The sequence below is a fragment of the Spermophilus citellus genome (genome assembly GCF_964194105.1).
Source record: "Spermophilus citellus genome assembly, chromosome: 3".
Classification (NCBI taxonomy): Eukaryota; Metazoa; Chordata; class Mammalia; order Rodentia; family Sciuridae; genus Spermophilus; species Spermophilus citellus.
The window spans coordinates 102,283,674-102,294,619 of NC_138184.1; positions in this window are offsets into that span (position 1 = coordinate 102,283,674).

Sequence of the window (10,946 nt, forward strand, 5' to 3'; positions counted from 1 at the left end):
GCCAGGTGCTGGCACACAGCAGGCAATGCCTATCTGAGCCTTTTTTTTTTTTTTTTTTGTGGTGGTAGGGATTGAACCCAGGGCCTTAATGCATGCAAGGCAAGCACTCTGCCAACTCAGTTACATCCCCAGTGCCCAGAACTGAGCCTTTTCCAACTGTTAGTACTAATTTGTTTTTCAGTAGTCAGCTCAAATGTCACTTACCCAATTCTCCAGACTACATCAGCTCTCCCTTTTTTATGTCATTTGTGCTCCCTGTACTTTTTTTAATAACTCAAGAGTATTTATTTATTTTATGAAACCACTTAGGTCTGTTTTTGAAACTGGGTGGATTGGGATCTTGGTGATTTTGTTCCCTGTCATATTCCTGGAGTTTGTAGCACCTGCCAATAATAAATGTGTTTGGAGTTAACTGAATGAATGATAATTTGAATTGCAAAAGATGAATGAACACCTTATGTTCACATTAGTACCCAAGCCCGCTAATGAAAAAAGCAAAACCCTCAAGATTTCTCTCCAGGGTCACATATTTAATAGGTAAAGGAACTCTGGCTTAAGGAAAAGGCTTATTTTTAACCAATTCTTAGTCCCAGTACTTCTTCCAAGTTCCAACTAGTAGATGGACAGAATCTTTGAGGATTTGTTCTCAGTCTGATAGTCCTTACGTGCTCAAACAAAGTTGAGAACTGAGTTATCGTTAAACATGGAATAAAAGTGAAGTAATCTGATTTAATTATTTCCCAGTTAAAGATGTACATTTTGGATGGTAGCAGATAACCTGGTTGGGTTATTCATTCGAGAAATATAACACTAAGAAAAAAATGGTGGGGAGCAGTCTCCAGGTTCAGTGTATACTGAGGCATTGTGAGCAGTGTTCTGAGGTCCTATATTTGGTACCTTGAGGTTGCAAAACAAATCCAGCATGTAAAAATATTTTGTTTTGATTGCAATGTTTGGGGTGAGGAGTGAGCAAAGAAGACATACTGCAAGATCCTGTTTATTTATTTATTTTTGGTACCAGGGAATGAACCCAGGGGCACATAGTCACTGTGCTACATCCCTAGCCCTTTATTTTAAAAAAAATGTATATTTTATTTAGAGACAGATTCTCACTAAGTTGCTTAGGGCTTTACAATACTGCTGAGTCTGATTGTGAACTTGGGATCCTCCTAACTCAGCCTCCCCATCTGCCACCATGCCCAGCTTCAAGATCCCGTTTATATGAAATGTGTGGAGCAGGCAAATATATAGAGATGAAATGCAGATTAGTGCTATGGTTGGCACATTGGTGGGCAGTAAGATTGGGGAGTGATTGATAAAGAGCATGGTGGGTTTTTTTAGGGTGATGAAAATGTTCTAAGATTGATTGTGGTGATGGTAGCACAACTTTGACTAAGAGCCATTGAGTTGTGTCCTTTAAATGGACAAATTGTGTGATACATGAATCTTGTCTCAATGAAGCTGTTACCAAAGAAAGTGAACTAAAAGTTAATGGAGAGGTTTCACATATAAATTTGGATATTCTGTTGCCCTTATGGGTTAAAACGGGAGTTGAAGCAACACTGGGGCTTGTGGTTACCTGTTACTCTAGTGCCCCCACCCTGACCCCTGGGAACTATGTCTCATGGCATTCAAGTCTGCAGATGGTCCCCCTAGGTCACAGTGCCACATGGCTGATCTGCTTTGACCAAGAGAATGCCACAGAAGAGTCCTAGACAGGTAGGAGCCTAAGCCTTGAGGAAGTCTGGCAAGCTCCGCTCTTGGGCCTTGTGCCCTGAGCCACTGTGCTAGAAGTCAGCTGGCTTGCTCCAGAGGTCCCACATTGAGGGAGATCCACAACAACTGGGAGGAGGTCTTTGTCCCAGCATCCCAGCTAACTGCCAGGTGTATGCAGCCATATGGGTAGCTCCCAGGAAGCCTCAACCCAGAGTGCAGAACTATGAACAAGACGATTGTCATTTAACCACCACGGTTTGGGAGCTTGTGTTACATTGCAACAGAAGACGGAATGTACCTGCCTTCTTGTTTGACCACAATCCATTGGCACCAGGTCTCAGCCACTGTGAGGAATTATTTTCCGTATCTGCACAGTCCAATGAAGTAGCCACTAGCCACACATGGCTGGCTACCTAAACTTAAATCAGTTGAAATTAAATAAAATGAAAAATTATCTTCCTCAGTCACACTGGCCATGCTTCACTGTCTGGGTACATGTGACTAATGGTGACCACAGTGGCCAACATAGCAGCCTTTGCATAATGGGTGTGACTGATTACTTACTACTTATCAACACCCACTTTCTTCCTCCAGAAAGAATCCAGATTCTATTCAGGTATTTATTTTAACCTCCTCACTACCCCTTCACACCAGCTAGTCCTGTAACTCAGAAGAAACTCACCTTTGCCCATGGTCTGACTGGTCAGTAGCAGTGCTCAGCCCTGTGCCTTTACCATGACTGGTTCAGAACCCAGGCTCTGACCACTCAGGACAAGGCACTTCCTTGCTTGCATTGTGGCCTGTCATTGGACACATGTCATACCTGGTTGGACTGTGACAAGAATTACTGCTCCATTACAGCAAGGGATGCTGCTTCCAGGGTGGAGGTGAACTAGAAGGCCTGTGACCCTAATAGCTCTTGGCAGGTGTTGGACAACTGTCTGTGCAATAAGCCGGGAAGGATGAAACCAACTCAGTGGACAGCACTGTGAAGAATCTGGGAATAGCTGGATAATAAGAGATAATAAACATACGTTGTTTCAGCCACTGTGTTGGGGTTTTTTCTTCTTTGTAGCCAAAAGCCACCTACCAAGATTCTGTCCTAAAATGGGAAAAATAAGAGGACGAGAGAGGGCAATCTGACTTTTTGTCACACATGCCTGGTACAGTTCATGGAATTTTCTACCTGGTCCTTGTAAGCACTGAGTTTGCGACTCATGTCCTTGGCCCCTGGGATCGGATCACTGAAGACTTCACCCTTTGTTGGGTGTACTTGCAATATACTTGCAGTATATTGGAGAGTAATCGTGTGGGTGCCTTGCAACTAAAATAATCAAATAAGCGACCTACTGGAACAGCAGGCAGCATTGTCTTGAAAGCATGCTGTGGTAGGTGGCTGCTCATCTCCAGGACCTGCAAAGTACACTGAAATTGTAAATGCACTGCTGGCTCTAGAATGCACAGCCTTTCATTTTTCTGATGGCAACTGTCTTGTTCCTGATCCTTGTCTTTTGCAGATCTCAGAAGGATGCTGTTTGCTGTGACGAATTCAGGAACCCATTAGGGTTTGCCTAACTCTGACTTTTTCATGACATCTGTGCTTGTTGCCTCACGTTCCGGTTGATTGCACATCCCTAGCTGCAGGTCACTTGCATCCCCTGATTCACAGTTTCAACTTCCTCAAAACTCTGGTTCCTGAGCAGCCATCAGGGATCCTGTACCACCCATCTGCTGAACTCCTACCCAGAAGTCATGTCTGAGGGCTCAACCGCAGCCCAGCACTTCTGCCTGCCTGGATTTCCCAGTCGCTGGGGAGCAGCGCAGACAGGTCTAGCTCATCTTCCCCAATCAGGACGGCACACAGTCATGGGCCACTTAGAAGCAGAAAAATGCCAGAGTGAAGTAAGTCAAGAAACCAAGCAGTGGAGGGGAGCCGGTCTCACATCTTGGGCCCAGTCAGGGCCACGTGAAGCTGTGTATGTTGATTCAGCGCTCAGGATGACTTGGGCTTGCTTGTACAGAGGAATGAGACTGTCTGTTCAAGGAGATGGATTCTGATTGACATTTTGTGTGTGGGGTGCACTAATTTTGGACCTGTGAGTAGAAACGTCTACTTCTTGGGTACTTTTTCTCCTGAGTTTTAAAAACCCACAAGACATCAGCACATATCAGGCATTCACCAATGCGGGGGGCAATGGTAGAAGGGAGAGCAAGAGAGTAAGTGAAAGAAAAGGAACTCGTGCTTCTATAGCAAGGAGGCAACCCGTTAACAAGTGCACCACACCTGCCCACCCCGGCTAACTTCCGCTTTTAAACTTCTCAATCACCTTAGTCTATATTGTAATCATAAAACAGATCAAGCTATAAACACACTCATTCTGTGGGTTTGGCCTACAGGAGCGATCAGGGTGATGGATACAGTGGACAAGGCTGGAGCAAGAGCTTGGGATAACTCAGCCCACGATGATAAAGGGGTTTCAGATCCCTGGGGAAAGAACGAATTGTTTAGTAAATTCTGTTGGAAAAAGTAACTGAATGTATAGGATAAATAGGCTTCATAATTTATTCCAACATAATTCCAAATGGATTAAATACTAAAAGGAAGAAACCAAAAACCAGCATTAGGAGAAAAGGTTGGCAAATGTAAAATCTTAGGAAGGAAAATGCTTTTTAAAGCCTAACACTAATGTTAGAAGCCGTAAAGGAAAAGTTAATAGATTTGACTACTCAAAGACTAACATTTATGTATATAAAAAAATCAGTGCAGGACTGGGATTGTGCTCAGAGGCAGGGTGCTCACCTAGCATGTGTGAGGCACTGGATTCGCTCATCAGCACCATATAAAAATAAAATAAAGGTATTGTGTCCACCTACAACTAAAAAAATAAATGTTTAAAAAAATCAATGCAGGGGCTGAGATTGTGGCTCAGTGGTAGAGTGTTTGCCTGGCATGTGTGAGGCCCTGGGTTCAATTCTCAGCACCACATACAAATAAATAAATAAAGGTCCATCAATGACTAAAAACATATTTAAAAAAAATCAATGCAGTTAACGGCCAATAAACTGAAAAACTACTTGAAGTGTACATGACAGAGTTAATGTCCTGATTTCTTAAGAAACTTGTAAGCATCCAGTAAATAAAATTGGCATCGTGAATGGCCAGGCCCTTCAAAGGAAAGCTGCCTTGGGTCCTATCAGCATCGTCCCTCTCTGGGGACCGCACCTTGGCTTTCCTTGGTTCATCAAGGCTGCCTGTGGTGAAAGTGGGCCTGGCTATACCCCCATATCCAGAAGAGTGCCTGTGACCCAAGCCTGTCCAACCAGCACTAAGCTATCTGTTGAACTGAAGGGATTAGTTCACAGATGGGTTCATGACGCAGGCTAGTCAGAGCTAACCAGGGCTTACTCTGTAATGAGAAGGAAGAGATTCTGCTTTCTTCTGGGACTGAAGATTTTAACAACATCTGCCTGGAGTTGCCTGGGACCATCTTGTAAAACTCAAGAATTAAGCAACCCAAAAGAATCTGGTAGAAATGAAAGAAAGACTTTTTTTCAAAATGACAACATCTGGGTCTTTGTTCTGGTCATAGCTGAAAGATAATTCAATTATAAGCCCATACATTTTCCTTTTAGTTAAGCAAATGTGACTTTCTGTGATTTGTAATTGAAAACATTTAGGTACATACACATTCATGCACACAGAGCAGATAAGGATACAGGTGCCCTTCAAGGAACCAAATCAAAATACAACAGTAATCTAAACATGTGAAAAGAGGAGACATGTTTTGTCACTGACTTGAAAGTAATCAGTGTTAGCAATGTTTTGGAAAGCAGGTGAGTTCATAAAGGGCCACTGGAAAGATAAAGTGGTACAACTTTATGTGGGGTGCAATTTGTCATTTGTACCAAAACCATAATTGCCCATATTTTAAATGTGCAATTCCACATCAGGAATTGAAGAATGTATGCACTTAGCTGTAAAATACTCATTGCAGTGTTAATGAAAATAGCCCAAAGCTTGAAAAGGGCAAAGATGTCCAATAAGAAGGCATTGGTGAATTATGGTGCAGGCAGACATTGGGATACTATGCAATGATTCAGATCATACTGTAGATGCAGGACAAGGAGTTAGAAATGTGTTCATGATGTACTGCCATGATAGTTTTTCATTGCTGTGTCACAAATTACTACCACTTCAATGCTTAAAACAGCATCCATCTGTTAGTTCAAAGATCTGCAGCTCAGAAGTCTGAGTGTTGGCACAACCATCTCCTCTGCCCCAGCCTCACACAACTGAAGTCCAGTTGATGGCCAGGCAGACACTTCTGGAGTTCAGGGCCCTCTGTCCCCAGTGCTTGTGGTGGTGGCAGCATGTAGTCCCTTGAGATATGGCTGGACTGCCCATTTCCCTGCTGCCATCAGCTGGGGGCCTGGTCCCAGCCCAACTAAAGCCCACCAATGTTCCTCACCACATTGCCCCATCCTGGTCAGAGTTGGCAACAGATACTCCCTCTCACACTTCAGTCATTCTGCTGTCAGAAAATGTTCAGTCTCTTTAAAAGGATGCTTATTAGGTGAGACCCAGCCTGCACTATCTTCCTATTCTAAGGTCAACTAACTTGGAAATCAAATCACATCTTCAAACTCTCTTCACCTCTGCTGCCTCTTCCCAAAAGCCCCTGGACTGGCACTTGATTGAATAACTCAGAGAAGTTGTGTGCACACCAGGAGATGGCAACTCTTGGGCCATGTTAGAACTTGCCTGCCATAATTAGGAAGTAACAAAGAGCATATTACCAGGAAAAGTGTAAAGTGTTCCTATTTTTGTAACAACAATGACAAAAAAAAAAAAAACTGAACAAAAGTAAATTTAAAAAAAATGCAGGGACCAGCACAACCAAACTAGCAGGTTCCTGAGGAGCCATGGGAGATTGAAGCTCACAGGTGAAGAATAAAGACTCACGTATGAGATCTTGAAGACAAATAGCTGGGATCAGGTGGAGCGCTGCTCTTTGATGGAGAAGCAGGTCTAAAGAACTACATCAGCAATCTTTATTATATATGGCTCATTGATCAGATTAAATACTATGCAAGCATTATTCTTTGAAACCATGAAAGTGTAGAGTTAGCAACAGTATGCAGTTATTCCTTAGTTACATTCTCCAATTGCACTGTGCAATGTTAGGAGTATTGTGCAGCTCAAGAAAGTCTATTGTTTAAAGTTACTATGGTGCAGTCAGGTTCAGGAGCAGCAGAGGTGGTGAAACATTTTGGTTGTCTCAGAAAAGAGAATTCCTTCATTCCCAGGAGCTGTGAACCTGAGAGCAAGGTCGAGGCTGATAAGACTCTAGCACAGCCTCCCCATAGATGGCATTACTCTTGCAACCAGGCATCCTGCACCTTTTCACAGAAACTTTCCCAGGCACCAAGCATGTCACAGCCATGAAGTCATCAGGGACCCCATCTCAGACACTGGACTCCCATTCACTGTCACCACTCTCCATAACAATCCTGTATCCATGTAGCAGAGTCATAGAAACATAATGAAGAGTCCACTACCTTGGAGATATCTCAGGTGTACCAGATACTGAAGCTCATAGGTGAAGTGCTAAGAGCTGCGGAATCTGCAGCTGAGGACTGGGGGCATTCTCTGAAGAGCAGGGACGGAGCTTAGAGAGCTGTTAGGCACGTGGTCACAACCCAATGATTAGAATGTCATTGTGACTATATATATAAAAAGCCTGGAAAATGTGAAGTATTAATACTGTATCTCAGGGCAGTGGGATTTTGTGTGATTTTTTTTTTTACCATTTTTTCCTGCTTACCTGTATTTAGCCTACTTAATACAAATAAACTAAAATGTCAAAAGATTAAAGAAGGACCTCCACCTCCACAGGTTGTTACTGGGCTCAGGTCAGATGAACCTTTGTCTTCCCCACAGTAAGCCTCTGGCAAGCACTGGACACAAGGTCCTCTGATCTAGCCACAGCTCTAACCTGATTGGTACAGGAATCCTGGCAGCCGTGCCACATGTGGCCAGGCCTGCTTGTGGCAGCTGGAAGGGAGGGGAGTCTTTGGGAGAAGTATCTCTGGCTGAAAAATCTAGAGGCTATCTGCCCAGTCTTCAGCAGTGTGGGGATGAATGCCCTGATTTCACTCCTGTGCTCATGGAAGAGCCACTCATTCCTCATGAACTTCATGTTCAGGGAGCAAAACCAGCAGGAAGGAGTTTCTCTCAGACTAACACTTTTTTTTTTTTTTTGTATTTGATCACTTCGGAAATCTGTCAATGGAAGTAAGGAAAAGGAAACTAACCAGGGCTGTCCCTGTCCTTTCCTTCTCTCTCATTTTCCCTCCATGTCTCTCTCATTTTCCCTGTGAAAAAATTCACAGGGAAAAGTTTACAAATCAAGGTTCCCGAGAAAAGCCTAAGCAACAAGAAATGTTTATCCCACAGTTAATAATTTACACTAAGACCCCCGTTGTAAAGCTACAACCTGTGCAACAGACCCTCCTTTGCCTTACACAGGAATTGATGATGAGAATGGGAAACACATAGTTAATATTGATGGCAAATGGGTTGAGGTGCAGAGTCTGCCCTTTAGTTAAAGATTATAAAGATATAATTGGTGTACTTTGACCAAGGATCAAAGAAACTCTTTAAGAAGGCAGTTAAAGAGGATATATATATATATATATATATATATATATATATATATATATGGAAATTATATATATATATGGAAATTACCTTGGAAATTAAAAATTAATGTAAAATTAGTAGATATATTTTAGAGGCACTTCAGAGTAATAGGCTTTCACTATTTTAAGTGTGTGTTTTGCTGGAACTTTAGAACTAAGAAAGCTTACCAATAATTATATATATGCTTTAATGTTAAAGGTTAATGAAATAATTATAGATATGCTTTAAAGTTAAAAGTTAATAGGTCAGGAGACATGTGGTCTAGTTTCGTAGTCTAGCACCTAGTGGTTGAGGTAAAAATATAAAAGGTTAATCGTGATTGGCAAGGGTTACAGGAAAAAATTTTAAACTATTTACTCAATATCTTAGGTAATCAATATATTTCAGAAAAGATTTTAACTCTTGAAAATTATGTAAATCAAAGAAGTTTCCGGCTTTGAGGCTATCCATTAACCACTTCAAAAAATAACTGCAAATAAAAGGTATAAAAATAAAGGCCCCTCTAGGGGCAGCAGATTTCTTTTGAAGGCTGCTTATAACTTGCAACCTGTCGTCTCTTCTTTTGCCCACTCCACTCATCCTTCAGGACCCCCGTATCCCTGCTAGGGCTGGACCCCAGCATTCAGTAGTACAGGGAGGAACAATGGGGCACAGACAAAACCTTTTGTAGGAACGAACACAGGAGCGCCTTGCTTCTCATTACTGTGAAGAGGGGAAAGATGTCAATTGTTGATTTCTATCACAGAGCTATTTCTAAAGCCAGCAGACCCACAGTGCTCTCCCTTGAAAATGCTATCATTTTTATACAGGGTAGATAATAAAGTTCCATTTTCCCTGGTGCTAGGAACTAGAAAAATAGTCAAGTAAATACTATGATCAGAGAGAAAACAGATTTTGCTTTACATGTATTTTAAGACCCTTACATTGAAAGCATCTGGGGAAGCTTCATAAGAGGTACCAACAACCTTTTCTGTTCCACTGACCCTCCCCCAGTAGTGATTTCTACCTACTCCACAGCAACACACTTGCCTTTGTACATTTTCTATTACCTATATGGGAGAATCATACAAGACTTCATGAAAATGAACTAATTAACTATGATATTGTTTTTAGGTTTTCTCATCTTACAAATGAGTAAACTGAAGCAATGAAGGTTAAGTAATGTACCCTAAAAGGCATTTCAGAATCTCTCCCCCAATGAATCAGGGGTAGGTGGAAAAATTGCATGTAAGTTTCAGTCTAGCAAACCCTCTTCTAGCATTTTCTAGCACTGACTCCCATTAAGAATCAGGAATGAGGGGATATAGCTCAGTTGGTAGAGTGCTTGCCTTACATGCACAAGGACCTGGGTTCAATCCCCAGCATCACCACCCCCTCAAAAAAAGAATCAGGAATGATTCCTCACAGGATAAATCCTCACAACAGCGCATGACCCATGATTCATCTGAATTAAGCAAGCCTTTACTGAATGGGCTGGCCATGCCTGATGTTGCCCTGGGCACGCAGAGCTCACAGAGTGACTTAGCTTTCAGGGAGGTCATGACTCAGTTGAGGGCAAAGGGCTCTTATAAAGCAGGACTAAGAGGATGAAGGTTAGCCAGGGAATGTTGAGAAGGTCCCAGATGAGGGGATTGGGGACCTCATAAATGCAGACATCTCCCAGATGGGGCTTTGTGGTGGGCTGAATGGCGGTAGACATCCTCATCCCAGAAGCCTATGAGTGGGGCTGCTCTCATCCATTTGTGCTGCTGTAACAAAATACCGTGGACTGAGTAATTTATACATAACAGAAATTTATTCCTCACAGCTCTAGTGGCAGGAAAGCTCAAGACCCAGGAGGCAGCAGATTTGGTGAAGGGTGATGCAACTTTCCTGCTGGTTGTGGAGGAGCCTGGGTAGTGAGCACCCTGTTCTCACAAGACAGGAGGGGGAAGGGTGAAACGACTGCCCTTCCAGACCTTTCCAAAGGACCTATTCCATCCGCCAGGGCAGGGTCCCTCTGGCCTCACCTCTCCTAAAGGCCCTGTCCCCTCTAGGCACTAAAGTCAGGCAGGTTGTGGAAACCGAGGCTCAGATCCCTTTCCACATCTGTGGGCCTGGCCCCGTGGAGAGGGCTGCAACCACTCCTGTGCCTGGGTGAGCCCACTCATGGTCACTGCTCTTCTCGGGAGGCGACGCAGACTACCAGTGGTCCTGATCTCCGTTGAGACTGGACCTGCCCTCAACTCCACAGAGCTGCCTGAAATCCTCTTATCTGGCTCTCCTTCCCTTCCAGGGGGACCCCTTCCTGCCCCAGGGCCGCCACCTGCTCGCTCATCCTTCTTCTACAGCCTCCTCCTCACGGACTCCTACCCTTTGCTCCACGCTGTCCCCTCGGGGTCCCGCGCACCACTCCCCGCGGACCCCGCCCCTCCCTTATCCGCTGACACCTCCCCTCCCTTCCAGTCCCCGCTGACACTTCTCCTTCTCTCCCCTCCCCTCCCCACAGTCCCCTCCCCTCCCCTCCCCACAGTCCCCTCCCCTCCCC